Here is an 18,901-nt window from a genome sequence, read left to right as displayed (position 1 = left end):
GGGGTGCCTGGGTGGCTCAGTCAGTTAAGCGTCCGACTTCGACTGAGGTCATGATCTCATGGTCCGTGAGTTCGAGCCCCGCGTTGGGCTCTGTGCTGACCGCTCAGAGCCTGGAGCCTGTTTCAGATTCTGTGTCTCCCTCTCTCTCTGACCCTCCCCTGTTCATGCTCTGTCTCTCTCTGTCTCAAAAATAAATAAACGTTAAAAAAAATTTTTTTTAATTAAAAAAAAAAAGACAAATGCCATATTACATCACTCATGTAAAATTTAAGAAACAAATGAACAAACAAAGATACAAACAAAAAAACAGACTCTTAAATACAAACAACTGGTGGTTGCCAGAGGGGAGGTAGGTGAGGGAAATGGGTGAAACAGATCAAGGGGATTAATAATACACTTATCTTGACGAACACTGAGAAATGTATATGATTGTTGAATCATTATACTGTACCCCTGAAACTAGTATCACACTGTTAATTATACTTGAATTTTTAAAAAATCATCAATTTGACACTTTCTTTTTGGCTCTAAACCCAAGTTTTTACAATAAAACAATGTTAATTATTGGTTTCATAGTAACTATAATTTATTATGTTATGAATGTTTCTATTCCCAGTACTAAGCATTTATGCTAAATGTATGAATATAATCTACACTTTTTCAGGATCTATTGATAGATGATCATATAGATTTTATCCTTTGATTTACTATACTATAATATTAGATTCCTTAAAATCAACTATCTTTATGTTCCTGAAATAAACCCTACTTTAAAATATTATTTTTTTAAAACGTTTATTTATTTTTGAGACAGAGAGAGGCAGAGCATGAATGGGGGAGGGGCAGAGAGAGAGGGAGACACAGAATCGGAAGCAGGCTCCAGGCTCTGAGCCATCAACCCAGAGCCCGAGGCGGGGCTTGAACTCACGGACCGCGAGATCGTGACCTGAGCTGAAGTCGGACGCTTAACCGACTGAGCCACCCAGGCGCCCCTAAAATATTATTTTTTAATATGCTGCTTGATAGTATTTGGTTCAAGATTCATAAATTAGTATGTGCAAATGAGACTGAGCCACAAATTTCAACAAAACTATCTTCATTGGGTTTTATATAACAGTTATTATTTTTCCTATGCTTTGGAAATTTTTATAAAACTTGAGAAGTTATCAATTCCATAACAGTTCTAAGTACTCACCCATAAAATCTTCTGAGTCTAGAACTCATTTTTGAAGGTAGTTCTTTAAAATATTACATTTCTTGCATGGTTTCTCATCTATTCAGATTTGTTACTTCTTCCATGTCAACTTTAGTTAGATAAAATACAAATAATATTTTAAAATACATGACTAATGGGGTTCCTTGGTGGCTTGGTCAGTTAAGCATCAGACTCTTGATCTCAGCTCAGGTCTTGACCTCAGGGTTGTGAGTTCAAGCCCACACCGGACTCTGTACTAGGCATGAAGCCTACTTGAAAAAAATTAAAATAAAAAAATAAAATACATGACTGAGCTAAACCAAAAAAAAAAAAAGAAAAAGAAACAAATCCTAAGAAGCCAAAATTCACATGACAGTTGGAATCCAGCTATATTACTCCCTGGTAGCCTGGAGCTTAGATTTTAATGGGACTCACACACAAGTAAAAGGACACAAAGCCTGGATTCTTTACAGAGTAGAGAATCAGATCAAAGAATACTGCATAAAGGGATAAGTGAGTGAAGAAGGGGAAGAGCATCACAGGGAGATGTAATACATATATTCTTATAGCCTTGGTTCTGAGAGAAGGGGGACAGAAATTCTCCCCAGAGAACCCATAGTTTTAGGCCTTCCCTTGGGTTGGATCACTAAGGAAATTCATATTGTCTGTCATTGGAAAACCTCCAAATTAAAATTAGTCCTAGGTATAACCTTAAAGTAGTCCTAGGTCAGTAGTGCCCCCAGGCACTGGCAAAAGTAAACACATGTTATCTCTGGAGAAACACATTTAAACCCACTTCTCAAGTAATTTCCAAAACTAAAACTCCAGGTTTAGGAGCTCAACAATGAAAACAATCAAAAAAACAAACAAACAAAAAAAGGAGAAACATGTGACTAGGAGCAAAAATCAGCAAAATCAAGAAGATAAAGAATCATCATGAAACAATTAGGTATATTAAAATAATCAGAATCTGAATAAGTAATTATATAATAAGAATGTAAGGGACACCTAGGTGGCTCAGTCCATTAGGCATCCGACTCTTAATTTCGGCTCAGGTTATGATCTCATGGCTCATGAGTTGGAGCCCTGAGTTGGGCTCTGCACTGACAGTACAGAGCCTACTTGGGATTCTCTCCCTCTATCTCTGCCCCTCCCCAGCTTGTGCTCGTGCTCTGTCTCTGTCTCTTTCTCTCCCAAAATAAAAATTTTTTAAAAAGAATACAAATGATAAGTATAAATAACACATTGATATACTATAATAATATAAATAATAAAATAGTGTACTGAAAGTATAAATGAAGAAATAAGAGACTATCAAAATTAACCATGCATATTTGAAAATAGAATCAGATAAACTTCTAAATATAAAAATATAATTGAAATTAGAAACTTCATGTTGGTTTAAAGATATAGAAGTTGAAGAGAGAACTAGAGAGCAGGAAAATATTTTTGTAAAAGTTATTCTCAATAGAATACTTCTAGAAACTTCTCAATAAAATACAAAAAAATGATTAAGAAACTAAGAAAACAGAATGAAAGAATAAATATAATGCATCACAGAGAGACCATGAGATGGAAAATAAAAGATTTGAAGAAGTAGAGTGTATAAGATGATATAATTAGAGTTTCAAGAGAAACTAGAGAGAACAGGAAAAGCAATATTTAAAGAGGTAAGAGGGGCACCTGGGTGGCTCAGTCGGTTAAGCGTCCGACTTCAGCTCAGGTCACAATCTCGCCGTCCGTGAGTTCGAGCCCCGCGTGGGGCTCTGGGCTGATGGCTCAGAGCCTGGAGCCTGCTTCAGATTCTGTGTCTCCCTCTCTCTCTGCCCCTCCCCCATTCATGCTCTGTCTCTCTCTGTCTCAAAAATAAATAAATGTTAAAAAAAAAAAAATTTAAAAAAAAAAAGAGGTAAGAGCTGATAACTTTCCAGAATTTATTTTTTAAGTAAAGAAAAATTATATAAATCCTCACAATTAAGAGGCAACAAACCCAACAGAAGAATAAACCAACGGAAGTCCACGAACACACTGTTGTGAAATTACAGAAAACCAAAGACAGAAAGATCTTACAAGCCACCAGGGAGAAAAAACAGATTCTCTACAACAGAATGGCAGACTGATGACTCACCTCTTAGAAGCAACAATGGAAGCTAGAAAAATTGTGGAGTATCTTCAAAATGGTTAAGAGAGTGATTTCAGACAGAAAGTTGAAATAAGGACATTTACAAAATAATATAAATTCAAAAAGTTTGTTACCAACAGCCATCAGTAAAGAAATGTATAAACTATTTCATAAAAAATAAATAAACAAATTCTTAGGGAAGTGCTAAGATGTAAGAAATGCCAGTAACCAAAGAAAATGGTAAACATGAAATGAATCTGGAAAAGTGTTGCATAAATCAATAATAACAACATCAAATGTGGCAGTTAAAATGTAAAAATAGAAAACACTGATCAAAATCTGAACATTCTAAGTCTTTATGTTGTCCAACAAGAGGGTAACTGCAAAAAGACTTAAGTGTATGTATCCTTTTTAGAAGGGGAGAAATAAGAATAAAGAAAAGCAACTTAAAGTAGACAAAAACAGAGAAGAAAAAAAGTAAAAAAAGCAAGGCTAAATAAAAAGCCCAAATTAAGATAACGAAAATTAATTCAAATACAGTAGTAATTATAGTAAGTGAAAATAGAATTACCTATTCTATTAAAAGACAAAATCAGCCATTTACTGTGCACATTAAAAATGTTTTAGGGGTTGTGGGAGGGGAAATGGGCTAAAGGGGTAAGGGGCACTAAGGAATGTACTGCTGAAATCATTGGTTGCGCTACATGCTAACTAACTTGGATGTGAATAAAAATATAAATTTAAAAATATTTTAATATTAAATACAAATAATATTTATGGTAATTAGCTTATGGGATTAACACTTAATAGAGAAATAAAATCCAACACAAACTAGAATATAACTTGAAAGAACATTGATTAAAACATGAATGATCCTTCAATCAATTAAAGGCATTCAATCAGGGGCACCCGGGTGACTCAGTCGGTTAAGCAGCCGACTTCGGCTCAGGTCATGATCTCACAGCGTCAGTTCGAGCCCTGCATTGGGCTGTGTGCTGACAGCTCAGAGCCTGGAGCCTGCTTTGTATTCTGTGTTTCCCTCTCTCTCTGCCCCTCCTCCACTCATGCTCTATCTCTCTCTCCTTCAAAAATAAATAAACTTTTTTTTTTTATATAAAAAGGCATTCAATCAATAAAAAGAAGCAAGCATGTATCCCACAGGTGTTGTATAATTATACCTCAGGATAACCAAATAATTGCCAAAGAAGCATTCCTTTTTATTAAAGTGTTCTAGCCTGTGAGCAGGAAATAATTTTGAAATAAAAACTTACCAAAAAATTTTTTTCCAGCCAATAAACAAAGAAGTATTTATAGAATTAAAATATCACCATTTAAAACCATTCATGAAACAATGAGTCTATCTGATCAATGGTTATAAAGTTGCATAATGTAGTCCACATGGGCTGCACTGAGAAAAATAGCATTTGTATAAAGACCCAGAAAAGGGGAGGGAGTTGACCATGTAGATAGCTGGGGGAAGTTGACCATGTAGATAGCTGGGGGGAGGGAGTTGACCATGTAGATAAGCTGCCCTCCAGGCAGAAGGAACAACCATGTCAAGCCCTTCAGTGGGAGTCTGCCCAACAAAAGAGAGCCCAATGACTTCAATAATAAAAATAAAAATATGGGGCACTTAGGTGGCACAGTCTGTTGAGCATCCAACTTTTTGGCTCAGGTCATGATCTCCCCGGTTTGTGAGTCTGAGCCCCGCATAAGGCTCAGCTCGGAGCCTGAGGCCTGCTTCAGATTCTGTGTCTCCCTCTCTCTCTCGCTCTCTGCCCCTCCCCCACTCACGCTCTGTCTCTCAAAAATAAATATTTAAAAACATTAAAAATAAATAAATAATACTAAAATAAAATAAATAGGAAAAAAAAATGAGGCTGTGGAAAACAATATACATATAGGAAACAGAACAGGAAATGGAGCCCGAATGTAACAGGAAGCCAAATTACAAGCAGCTGGTAGGATGGAATTGGTATCAGTTGAATGAAGAAGACTTGGTGGAATAGATTTGTTGGATGAAATAAGGAGTTTAGTTTTATATATGTGAAGTTTAAGATGTTTATAGGACATCCAAGTGAAGGTGTCATGTAGGCAAATGGTTATATAAACTTGGAATTCTGGGCCAGAGACAAAAACGTGGGAACCATCAGCCTGTAGGTGGTATTTACAGCCAGGTAACTACAAGGAGATCACTAAGGAAAGGAGTCTGACAGAAAAATGAAGACCAACTAGGATTGAGTTTTGGAGAATGATCCAGGAGAAGACACCACTTCCCACTTTCTTATATACTATATAAATTATAATACATTGTGTTTATTTTTATAAACTTGAAGAATAAAATCCCATAAGAGGAGGAATTATCTTTTCTGTTCTGTCCACCAATATACCACAAATAGAGTACTGCCTGCCTTCATAGCATTCAATAAACATTTGTGGATGAGAATGTATGGATTATACTTTTTATGTCTGTTTTAGAAATTGTTTCATATGTTGCAGTCATAAAGATAGTCTTTCTGTTCCTCAAGTATATTACATATTTGCCTTTTATGTTGACTCCATAATCCACATAGAACTTAACAGTGTAAAGTAAGGATCTAATTTCATTTTTCACACATCTTCATTTCTACAGAATGAAGTCCAAAATTGTTAGCATAATATTCAAGACACTTCATGACATAAATCCAAGTTATCTTTTCTGTGTTATCTCTTACTGCCACCCTACACTGTCTCAGTTCAACTATATTAATCTCTTTTAATTCTTGAGCACTGGACAATGCAATGTAATATACTACAGAAATAAGAGGAGAATGTGAAATTATGAAAAGGTAATATTGACATTTTTGGGTCATATAACTGTATACCTATAAAAATATAAAAAATCATTTGAAAATACAAAATTAATAAAAATTTAGAACAGTTAAAACATTTGTTATCCATCAAAATGATGTTTGTAAAAATACCAAATTACATGAGACATGCTCATAATATAACAATAAGTGATAAAAACAGAATTTCACATTATTCCTATAATATTGTTTATTCTAGGTTTAGAAAAATTAAATATGGAATAAATAATTTAAGAACCATAATAAAATGTTAATAGTAATTATGTTTTTAGCATTGAATTTTTCCCTATAGCTTAAGTTTTATTTTATGTTAGCTTTATAATGAAAAAATTTTGAATAAAAACATTTTATGTGTATACATAAGTGCTAATATATTTTATCCCTGATCAGAGAAGTTCCACCAAATTTCAGATATGGCCTTGAAAAATGGGAGACCTTAGCCGTAATTTATATCAGTCATAACTACCAAAAAAATTGAAACGTCCACTTAGGAATCTTAATTTAAGCCTAGAAAACACATAGGTTCATTGTCACTATGGTTAATAAGCCTAAATAATATACAGATTTGGAGGTGAGGGGAATATCTTGTCGAAGTAGTACAATTTATAAGACAATAAAAAATATTATTTATTGTACATTTTCTATGCTATAGGTAGACACTATGCTCATTACTTTAAATATATTATCTCATTTTAATTTTCAGAGTAATTCCATGGATATTATTACCTGTAGTAGTGGTTAAGAACATGGATCCATGGTTTTTCATCTACATGTAGCAAAACCAACAAAATAGCTTTGCTAGTAGTAACTCCTAAAACTCACATACTATGAGCTGCTATTTTACAACTGAAGGTGTCCCTGAAGGTCACCTATCCCAACATTTTAGAGATGAAATTCCAGTACTCAAGGAGAAGAGATTTGTTGATGATCACACATCTAGATGATAGAAATGACATCAATATCAGAATTATTGCCTTATCACTCTTCCTACTACTTTAGGAATTAACTCCTGATCACTGAGCTTAAATCAAAATGAATAAGTATTTGCCTTCAAAAATTTCCCTAATACATTCCTCCCCAAACGATTTTCCTTCCTTAGAAGATAAATAAGTAGTATATATAATGTATATTTGTTATATATTATAAATATTATGCATGTATATATGTGTGCATGTCTGTTTTGCATATGTATATACATATACGTATACGTATACGTATACGTATATGTATACATCAGCACACATGCCCGTTCACATAATTCTTAACATCGGAGCCCTTTAAGGATAATGTCTTGAGGCCACATACTGATAGACCATCTGCTTTTTGAGAACATCCACAGAACAGTCACTTGAATAGGCAGCACTACTTTCAATATATAAATTCTCTATTAAAATGTTTATAAAGCAATTCTCCCTTTTGTTGCTAGTAAATGAAAACACTGTATCTTCTATAAAAAATTCATTAAGAAATGCCATTCGTAAAAAGATTCAATTAAGTATATGAAACTTATCCCACTGTGACCTATATTGAGTTGTTCTATAAGACAATATAATCTTATTTTTGTTCTGAGCTCATCTCTGGAGCAAAAAGATTGAATTTCATTAAGAAAAACATCTCTGCCCTTCCAATTAGAGTCCCAGAGGAATCTGACTGTGAACTTTCCAAGGCATAGGGTGGGAGAAAGACCATTCATGCTGTGTCTCTCTCACACACACACATCATTCCTGTAATATCCTTCCATTTAAGACTGTCCAGACTTAATTTTTTTTTTTTTACAGATAGGAAAAATACCACAACATTTATTCATCTTTGACTATAGCCCCAGTAAAAGTCATGCCTCTAATCCAGGCTAACCATTCTCAGGCTTTATTTAAACGATCCCTCTGAAATCGTCCTTTCTTTTCTCTGAAGATTATAAATTATAAAGATTATAAAGAATACAAAGCAGAGGAAGCTCTGCTTCTTGCAGAACATACTCGTCCAGACCATTTAACTAAACTTACCACTCTGTGCAGAAATCTCCACTACAGACACAATAGGCCATACTTTGCCTCAATGGCCTCAAATGATGGAAAACTATTCTTGTGGCAAACTGAGGTGGGGGACAGGGCAGCTCTAGCAGGGGTTTTTCCCTATTGTGGTCACAGAGAGTCTGGTAATATTCACTGAAATGTCCCATGGGTTATCAGACATGTCTGCCTCTACAGAGTGGTAATCACTAACCCCTGGGTAAAGGACAGGCTTGCTCTTTCATTTATCTCATTTACCCAAACTTTCTACATGTTCTCACATTCTGTAAAACCTTGATCTTCAGTCATTAAAAATAAATACAGCAAAAATTAGGGCATTGGCATTTGAGAATTTTTTTATCATCTATAAATAATTTTATCTTGGTCAGTCATTTTTAAGTGCTGATCTATAGACTGGTTTCATCAAAATTACTATGGAACAAATTTTTTAATGCTAAAGATTATGACTCAGAAAATCTGGAAAGTCAAATTAAAAAAAAAAAAAATTCCCACAGATTCTGATACACATCTCCTTCAAGTGCAGGAACCACTGGTCTAAATAACTTCTGAAGTCTCTAGAGTCTCTCTGCTATCCTACAACTCAGAATTACTACTGTGTATAGTATTAACACCCACCCCACTATGTACACTACGTGTGATTACCACCCTACAACTATGAGAATAAGCCTTCTCAAGTCCCCACTGTTGCAGGTTGGAGTCCATAGGAAACAGGGTCTAAGTCAGAGATTAGCATTCAGGGAGTTGATTGGGGCATGGTACCTGTGGGTAAGGAAATGAAGCAGGATTAGCAGTGAGAAACTGAGACTAAGATACCATCTCAGGAAAGACTTCAGCTGATGCACAGGGACCTCTGAGGCTGGAATAGTTCTTCAGAGTTGTTTTGAGTTGGGATTAGGTACTTGGATCTTTATACCTTGTACCAACTTGTCATTGGATACTCCCCCCATTAGGGGTCGAGAACTCAGTAAGGTGGCTCTCTTCACCAGAGGGCAGCTGATAGCTGAATAGTTTCTCGGTTGTGAAGGAGGATCTGGCACATATCACCCATCCAATTCACCTAGCTTCACCAAAAAAAAAAAAAAAAAAAAAAAGAAGGGAAGAGTTAAGCCAAAGCATTTCTCAGTAGACAACCAGCAGTTTTTAAGTTGCCAAAAAAAAAAAAAAAAAAATTATTATCTCTCACTTCCTCCATTTCAAGCACTGGATATTTATGGAGTGATTCACCACTAAAATGAAGCATGAATTTTAATTCGGAATTATTTCCAGTCCTTTAAATGGCACTTCTTACAGCTTCTTCATGTTTCTAGTTTTGACCAGTCAGTATAAACTGCTTCCCAACAACTGGTCATTTTTGTCTGTTTAAAAGGTATGTAATTAAAAAAAATAAAATAAAATAAAATAAATAAATAAATAAATAAATAAAAGGTATGTAATTAATACATGTACTTCTCCCTTAAGAATGTTTCATCAGAAAGACAAAGGAGAATTCTTGATTCTTGTGACAATCTCACACGATAGCCCTTTCACAGAGGGTTGTAATGAATAATCATTATAATGCGATTTCTCAGGAGCCCAGGAAATGTGAGCCCTTTTCCCTAAGTTGCCTGAATTAACTGGAATTTCAGACAGAGTGAGACCGTATCCTGGCACCTCCATATCAGACGGGATCCTTAGAATGTATAAGGACCTCAATCTAGCTATGAGGAGTGGATGAGGCCGTAGATAGGATGCTAATACTACACTTAAAGTCAACTATCCTCAGCCTGAGTGCTGCCCCTGCTGCTTTTAGCTTCTGATAATAAACATGTCACTAAATCTCTGAGTCCCAGCTTCCTTGACTAGTAAAATGGGGGCAATGTCACTAGCATCAAAGCCGCCATAATAATAACACAGAAAGATATAACTGAAAGCCTTTGTACACACAGGCAAAGTCATCACCCCCATCCTGGAGTCCTCCATCATTTCCTTGCACTGCACTATCTTCATAACTAGCACATAAGCTACTTGAGGCAGGTATTTTCTTAAATCTGATTCAGATACATGACAAATCTTACATACAATAATAAAAACTACTACTTACTATCTGCCACGTACTATGGCAAGCACTTTACATGCATTACTTAATTCTTCCAACAACTCTATACATGGATTCTTTTATTATTCCCATTTTGCAGATGAAGAAATTGGACTTAGTGGGCTGTGAGACATTCCTACCATCATATAGTGAGCAAAAGCAAAGCCTTTACGGCCCCTCACTCTGCTGCTTCCCTTCCTCTTCTTGAAGCAGTCCAAGGAGAAGAGAAAGCATTTCCAAAATTCTCTGGATCTTGAAAGCCATTCACAAGAATGTAATTTTTAATTACTTGCCAATTTTTATTTTTAATACTTTTCAGTTTAGTCTGTAGACATACTTTGTATTAAGTCTTTGGTACAAACAACAAGGGTTTTCTTCACAGAGAGTAGGGAAAGAAATACATCACTGCTCCACTGTCATTGACTGAGCAAGCAAAGTTAGGCTGAAAGTCACACAGGGACCAAAACTAACACCACCTATTACCCCACCCTTAGCCAAACAGATGAGACACATCCCATGGATAGGAGATTAATAAAATAACATTCACAGAATAAAGATAAACCATTATCAACCCCACAGGGCTGGACTCTCAGCTAAACTACATTTTCTGTAACGCTTTTCATGAACTTCTTCCAAAAAATTATATTTTGAAGTGTAATTTTTAAAAAAAGAATTTTAAGTTAGAAAAATATATAATACATTTGGAATATACTAGAAGCATGCACAAATGCTTAATAAAAATGTTTACATTTACTGTGCACAAGAATTAACAGGCATGATGGTTTTAAAATACAAAGTCCCTGAACCCCATCTCCAGAACTGCTAATTCATAGCCCTGAAACAGAACTATGAAATTTGCATTTTTAACAAGCACCTGGTTTTCATGCAGGTAGATCCCAATCACAGTTTGAGAAAAGTGGTTAAAAGGTAATCTTAGGTCACTCAGTCAGTGGACATATATATACTAAAATAAAATAAATATTGTATATACAAATTGTACTTTTTCAAGACCAGAGCGAGGGAGACAGAGGAGGTGAGTGGAAAAGAAATTCTAATTACAAAAAGAGGAGCAGACATATGGGAATGAAGCTCCTAATCTCTTCCTGCTAAGAGAAGAAAATTATAGACTTTACTGCACAAAAAAATAATTTCTGCCTCAGGCTAAAAGGAAGAGAAGATACAAATGTTAGTCATAGTTATAAAGAGCTGGCCACCGGTCATCAGTATGTCACCAACAGTCTGTCAATATATAACAGGAAACAGCTGCAAATTGTAGCAACTTTTTTTTACATCATCTCTACACCCAACGTGGGACTTGAACTCACAACCCTGAAATCAAGAGATGCACACTCTTTTGACTGAACCAGCAGGCACACTTTGAAAAGATCTGCACAGGCCTAGGGATCTTCCACCACTAAAAACCTTTCAAAAGAGCAACTGTTATATGATTTTGCTCAAAGCAAAATAAGAACCATAATTAGACTAGGCAAACACTGAAAACAGTTGAAGGTTTTAGATGTTCTAATTGTTACCTTTTAAATGTGTATGTCATTATCAATTAGAATAAATTAGATTTATTTTAAATATCTAATCTAAATACATTAAAATAAATAATGTTTATGCTTTATTAAATATTAATTTAATCCATTCCTAATCCATTCCTAATCCATTCCTAAAAAAGCACAACCAGATAATATAATCTCTCCATTCTTTCTCAAACACTGACATTAGGGTAAAAGTCTAGCCAAATGATATAACCCAGGTACCACCCTTAACCTGATAGCTGCCAGAATTTCAGACCTCATACAGAATATAAACATCCCTGAAGATAATTTTGCACATATTATCTAGAATCTTAGAAACATTTTTTTTTTTTAATTTCATGTGAGAATAGAAATGACAAATGCTCTCTGGTTATCAAAGGGAAGGATCAGTAGAGTTCGAGTTCAAGATGGTGACAAAGGAAAATTCTGAATTCACCTCCTCCACAGAACACACCAAATTACACCTATTAATAGAATAACTCCTAAAGAACTGAGAGCTGGCTGAGTAGCTACTGAGCAACCAAAGATAGAGAAAATGACAAGAAAACAGCAAGAGAGATGGAAACATAGTAACAAAAGAAAATCCCACCCCTGAGACTACAAACACAGTGGGGAGGGATAGGAACCCATCCCTCTGTGCTTAGGCATAGAAAAAAGTCAACGTTTAAAAGAACAACTAACATATAAAAGAGACAACCCTAGAACTCTGCCAAGTGGTAGAGGAGCTGCAAGACAGCTCTCCAGGTCAGAGGGGCTAGAGAACAACATGGTTTATATTCCCACCTACCTTAAAAGCCTAGACGGGAGCAGTGTCCAGACACCATAACAGGTGAGTCTAGTAATTTCAGTAGCCTGTAACTTCAGGGAGCCCCAGGTCCACAAGCCCACACCAGCCCTAGTCACATTGGGGCACAGAAAAAGAAGCTGGTGTTTAAAAAGGCCAAGGAACTGTGGGAACTCCCCCACTACCTTGAAAGCCTACACCGAAGCAGGGTCTGGCTCACAGTGAGCTCACGACCTCAGCAAGCCCAGAGTCCACAAGCCCATACCTGCCACACGGTGGTTGGTGCTGGGTCACAGAAAACAAACCACAGTTTTGTGCTTTTGGGGTTCTGGGTTGTTTCGTTTTGTTTCTACTTTTTAAAATTTTGTCTTGTTCTTATTTTTTCTTTTTGGTTTTGTTCTTTTCTTTCTTACCTTTAATATTCTTTTCCTTTTTTCTTTTCTATCTTTTCTCTCTTTTTTTTTATTATTTTCCTCTTCTGTTTTTTTCTTTTTTCTTCAATTATTTTTTCCTTGACAAACCAGGAAAGACTATCCAATGAAATAAAGACAGTCTCTTCAGCAAGTGGTGCTGAGAAAACTGGACAGCAACATGCCGAAAAATGAGCCTGGACCACTTTCTTACACCGTACACAAAAATAAACTCAAATGGATGAAAGACATAAATGTAAGACAGGAAGCCATCAAAATCCTTGAGGAGAAAGCAGGCAAAAACCTCTTTGACCTTGGCAGCAGCAACTTCTTACTCAACATGTCTCTGGAGGCAAGGGAAACCAAAGCAAAAATGAGCCATTGGGACCTCATCAAAATAAAAAGCTTCTGCACAGTGAAGGAAACAATCAGCAAAACTAAAAGGCAACAGACAGAATGGGAGAAGATATTTGCAAACAACATATCAGATAAAGGGTTAGTATTCAAATATCTATAAGGAACTTATCAAATTCAACACCCAAAAAACAAATAATCCAGTGAAGAAATGGGCAAGAGACATGAATAGACACTTCTCCAAAGACATCCAGATGGCCAACTGACACGTGAAAAAATGCTCCACATCACTCATCATCAGGGAAATACAAATCAAAACTACAATGAGATACCACCTCACACCTGTCAGAATGGCTAACATTAACAACTCAGGTAACAACAGATGTTGGCAAGGATGCGGAGAAAGAGGATCTCTTTTGCACTGTGGGTGGGAATGCAAACTTTTGCAGCCACTCTGGAAAACAGTATGGAGGTTCCTCAAAAAATTTAAAATAGAATTACCCTATGACCCAGCAATTGCAATACTAGGTATTTATCCAAGGGATACAGGAATGCTGTTTCAAAGGGGCACATGTACCCCAATGTTTATAGCAGCACTATTGACAATAGCCCAAGTATGGAAAGAGCCCAAATGTCCATCGATGGATGAATGGATAAAGAAAATGTGGTGTGTGTATGTATATATATATATATATATATATATATATATATATATACACATATATATACATACACATATATACATACACACATACATACAATGGAGTATTACTCAGCAATCAAAAAGAATGAAATCTTGCCATTTGCAACTACGTGGATGGAACTGAAAGGTATTATGCTAAGCAAAATTAGTCAGAAAAAGACAAATATCATATGACTTCAGTCATACAAGGACTTTAAGATACAAAACAGATGAACCTAAGGGAAGGGAAGCAAAAATAATACAAAAACAGGGATGGGGACAAAACATAAGAGACTCTTAAATATGGATAACAAACAGAGGGTTACTGGAGGGGTTGTGGGAGGGGGGATGGACTAAATGGGTAAGGGGCATTAAGGAATCTATTCCTGAAATCATTGTTGCACTGTATGCTAACTAACTTGGATGTAAATTTCAAAAAAAAATAGTAATAAATTAAGAACCTCTGGCCTCAGGAAGCACATGCGTAACTGTTTCCCCCAAACATGGAGTCTTGTAGCCCAGGATAAGGGAGTGGTGGGTACACGTGGGTCTATTGGCTGTGCCCTTGCTTGCGGCCTATCTGCATATCCCACCCCACCCTCCAGCTTTCCCCTGCTCTTCACTCCTGGAAGTCATCAGGCAAATTTTTCACCTACAAGGGACTGCTCATCTTTTACCAAGACTCTATCCAGAGTTTTTGGAGCTGTACAGGAAAACTCTACCACAGTCCACAGTGTCGATTTTGGATGACCACATTAGCCACTATCCACAGCTAGAGGATCCCATGGGCTTCTTGAATGCATATATGGGCTTCATCAACTCCTAAGCTGGAAAGAGTAGCTTCCCTAGATTATCTCCCCTACTCCCTTACCTGTTGCGTATTCCACTTAGAAAGAAATGCCCGAAAGAGGTCCTGGCCACCAAATACTATTCTCTCACAAAAGTCCACCTGGATCACTTGTGATCAGCATATAGTAAAAAGCCCACAGAAGCTCTGGCTAAGGATGGCCCTAACAGTCCACCTCCCGTTCTTCTAACATCTGAGCGAATGTATGGACTTGCCTTTGTCTTTGTGCTATTAGAAAATTCTGATGAGCATTACTAATCACAGATTCAGAAAGACAGGCATTTTAAAAGTCTTTTTACCAATTCTGTGGCCTTTTCTGGAACATTTAGAAATGCTAATTTCTGGCTCATCTTCAATTAGAATCCTATGGTAAAGAATGAGGAGAGGATGTCTCCTTACCTGTCCTCAAATGGCTTTAAGGGCACATGCTTTCATAAGTTTTCTAAGAACCACAGCTTAGGGAGGGTGAGTCTCCCTTGTCATAACTTTGGATTTCATTCCATCAGCTGCTTTTAATTATAGGCATTTTGTTGACCTAGGTTTTGGTTTGAATATGCAGTATTCTAAGTATATTTTAATACTATGATTTACCTGCACGTATTATATGTATTTTATAAGGATACTAAACCAGCAGATACTCTAGCAGAGTAGTGAACCTTATTCAACAGGTTTAATTTCTGAATAAATTGAATTAAATCCAAACTATTTACAGAATTTCCTAAAAATCACAGGATGTTAAGGACCTGTAGCATCCTTGCCAGAGATTTACTGTTGTTAGCTAATTCTAACAGCAAATAACAGTCTGACTTTTCAAACCTCAGTGCTTAAAGCATGTCCCTCCTGAGCTTGGAAGGGAGGGGATCGTTGTAGAGTCCAAGTTATAATGCTGAATGTACGTGGATTCCTTTTATGACGATTGCTTAATTTCTCGTTGGTTTTCCTAAAGAAGCCTCCTCTTGTAGCTCAGTATTTCCTGTACTTTACAGACAGGAAAGTTCCAAAACTTTAAGAACAAATTCTGAAAGGCCTATGAGCAAATGGTGCTGAATACGTTTTTTTTTTAAGCCACAGCTTCATTGTCTTAGTCAAAACAGGATGACTGAGTGATTATTTTAAATTCTTTTTTTATTATATTAGCAACTTGAAGTATAACAACTGAAACTGGAATAAGTGTTTATTTTCTATTAATAAAAATTAATTTTAACAAAAATATAAAATTAAAAGTAATAAATTAAATAAAAATAACAAAAAGAAAAAAAGAAATGGAATGGCCATAATTAGACATAGGGAAAACATGAATAAAAAGATGTAAAATATGACAACCTACACATAAAATGTGGAGAAGAGAGTAAAAAAAGAGAACGGGAAAAAGAAAGAAAACTTTTGCTTTTCCTGTTTTTGTTTTTTTTAAGAATGTGTTTGAACTTACACAACCATCAAATTAATATGGACTGCTATTTACTTAGGATGTTATATGTGAACATCATGGTAACCACAACCCAAATCATATGATAGATACACAAAAAAACAAAAAGAGGGGTGCCTGAGTGGCTCAGAAGGTTAAGTGTCCAACTCTTGATTTTTGGCTCAGGTCATGATCCCAAGGTCATGAGATTGAGCCTGCATCATGCTCTGCACTCAGTGTGGAGTCTGCTTGGGACTCCCTCTCTTCCTCTGTCCCTCTCCCCGACTCGTGGTCTCTATTTCTCTAAAATAAAAATAATTTAAAAAAAAGAGAAACAAAGCCAAACAGAACATTATACTCATCAATAACAAAGAAAGAAAGAGAAAAAGGAAGGAATAATACAGAACTACAAAAACAACCAGAAAACAAATTTTTTTTAAATGGCAATAAGTACATACCTATCAATAATTACTTTAAATGCAAATGGAGGGGCACCTGGGTGGCTCAGTTGGTTAAGCATCTGACTCTTGATTTCAGTTCAGGTCACAATCTCACAGTTTGTGAGTTTGAGCCCTACATCGGGCTCTGCACTGACAGTGTGGGGCGTGCTTGGGATTCTCTCTCTCCCTCTCTAACTCTTCTGCACATACTCTCTCTCAAAATAAATTAATTCAAAAATAAAGATACAGTGTGGCAGAATGGATAAAAAAAAAAAGACCTATCTATATGCTGCTAAGAGAGACTCACCTCAGACCTAAAGATGCATACAGACTGAAAGTGAAAGAATGAAAAAACATTTACCATACAAATGGAAACAAACAAACAAACAAAGTCAGGGTAACAATACTTATATCAGACAAAACACACTATGAAACCAAGACTGTAACAAGAGACAAAGAAGGGCATTACATATGATAAAAGTACAAATCCAATAAGAGAATGTAACAATTGTAAATACCTACACCCCAACAATGGAGCACCAAAATACACAAAGCAAATACTGGGCGACTGGGTGGCTCAGTCATGAAGCCTCTGACTTCGGCTCCAGTCATGACCTCACTGTTCACGAGTTCGAGTCCCACATCGGGTGAGCTCATACCCCCCACTAGGAGAGCACAAGCCCTGCTCCAGGTGAGCTTGAAACCACTTCAGGTAAAACACAAGCCCTGGGTGAGCCCCACTATTCTCTCTCTCTCTCTCTCTCTCTCTCTCTCTTTCTCTCCCTCTCCCTCTCTCTCTCTCCCTCTCTCTGGCCCTCCTGGGATTCTCCCTCTGCCACTCACTCATTTGCACCCTTTCTCTCAAATAAAAAAAAAATAAAGCAAATGTCAACAGACATAAACAGAGAAAATCGATGGTAATACAATAATAGTAGAAGACGTTAAAACTTCACTACATCAATGAATAAATCATCCAGGCAAAAATCAATAAGAAAGCAATGCCTTTGAATGACACATTGGATTAGATACATTCAGTACATTAGACATGACAGATACATTCAAAACATTCTATCCAAAAACAACAGAATGCATATTCTTTTCAAGTGCACAAGGAATATTCTCCAGAAATGATCACATATTAGACCATATAACAAGCCTCACAAAATTTAAGAAGGCTGAAATCACATCATGCATCTTTTCAAACCACAAGGATATGGAACTTGAAATAAATCACAAGGAAAAAAAAACTAGAAAAACACAAACACATGGAGACTAAACAACAACTGGGTTAATCAAGCAACCAAAGGAGAAGTCAAAAAATACATGGAGGAAAGTAAAAATGAAAATACAATGATCCAACATCTCTGGGACATAGTGAAAGCACTTCTATGAGGCAATACAGGCCTACTTGAAGAAAGAAGAAATAAACAATCTAACCTTACGCTTAAAGGAACAAGAAAAAGAAGAACGAAAAAAGCCCAAAGTGAGCAGAAGAAAGGAAATAAGTAACAGAGCAGAAATAACACAGAGATGAACACACACACACACACACACACACACACACACACACACACGAGGGGGAAAAAAAAGGAAACAAAGAGTCTCCTTTGAAACTTTTCAAGGTTCTGTGAAAAGATAAACAAAATTCACAATCCCTTGGCCAGACTCAAGAAGAGGGAGAGGGAGAGGGAGAGGGAGAGGGAGAGGGAGAGGGAGAGGGAGAGGGAGAGGGAGAGGGAGAGGGAGAGGGAGAGGGAGAGGGAGAGGGAGAGGGAGAGGGAGAGGGAGAGGGAGAGGGGAGAGGGAGAGGGAGAGGGAGAGAACCCAAATAAATAAAATCAGAAACAACAGAGGAAGTAACCATTGACACTACAAAAATACAAAGGATTATAAGAGAATACTATGAAAATTTATATGCCAACAAACTGGACAATCTAAAAGAAAGGGAAAATTTCTATAAACCTAAAGTTTCCAAACTGAACCAGGAAGAAATAGAAAATCTGAATAGACTAATTATAAGTAACAAAATTGAATTGATTATCAAAAAACTATGAAAACATAAAAGTCCAGGACCAGATGGATTCACAAGTAGATTCTACCAGACATGTAAAGAAGAGTTAATATCTATGCTCCTCAAATTATTTCAAAAAACAGAAGAAGGAAAA

At 36.3% G+C, this 18,901-nt stretch overlaps 2 long non-coding RNA genes across 2 annotated transcripts in view; both read right to left on the bottom strand.

Annotated features, from left to right (window-relative positions):
- LOC107179431 overlaps positions 1–18,901 on the bottom strand; it is a 201,326-nt gene that overhangs the window by 82,456 nt on the left and 99,969 nt on the right. The window lies entirely within an intron of this gene.
- Positions 7,399–18,901, bottom strand: part of LOC122240305 — a 43,713-nt gene continuing 32,210 nt past the window's right edge. The window contains exon 3 of the long non-coding RNA XR_006219812.1: positions 7,399–9,257. This is a non-coding gene — a long non-coding RNA (uncharacterized LOC122240305). The remainder of the gene's footprint in view (positions 9,258–18,901) is intronic.

This window comes from Panthera tigris, chromosome B4 (genome assembly GCF_018350195.1).
Source record: "Panthera tigris isolate Pti1 chromosome B4, P.tigris_Pti1_mat1.1, whole genome shotgun sequence".
Taxonomy (NCBI): Eukaryota; Metazoa; Chordata; class Mammalia; order Carnivora; family Felidae; genus Panthera; species Panthera tigris.
The sequence above is the reverse complement of the archived record's forward strand: the minus strand, read 5'-3'. Positions and strand labels throughout refer to the sequence as shown.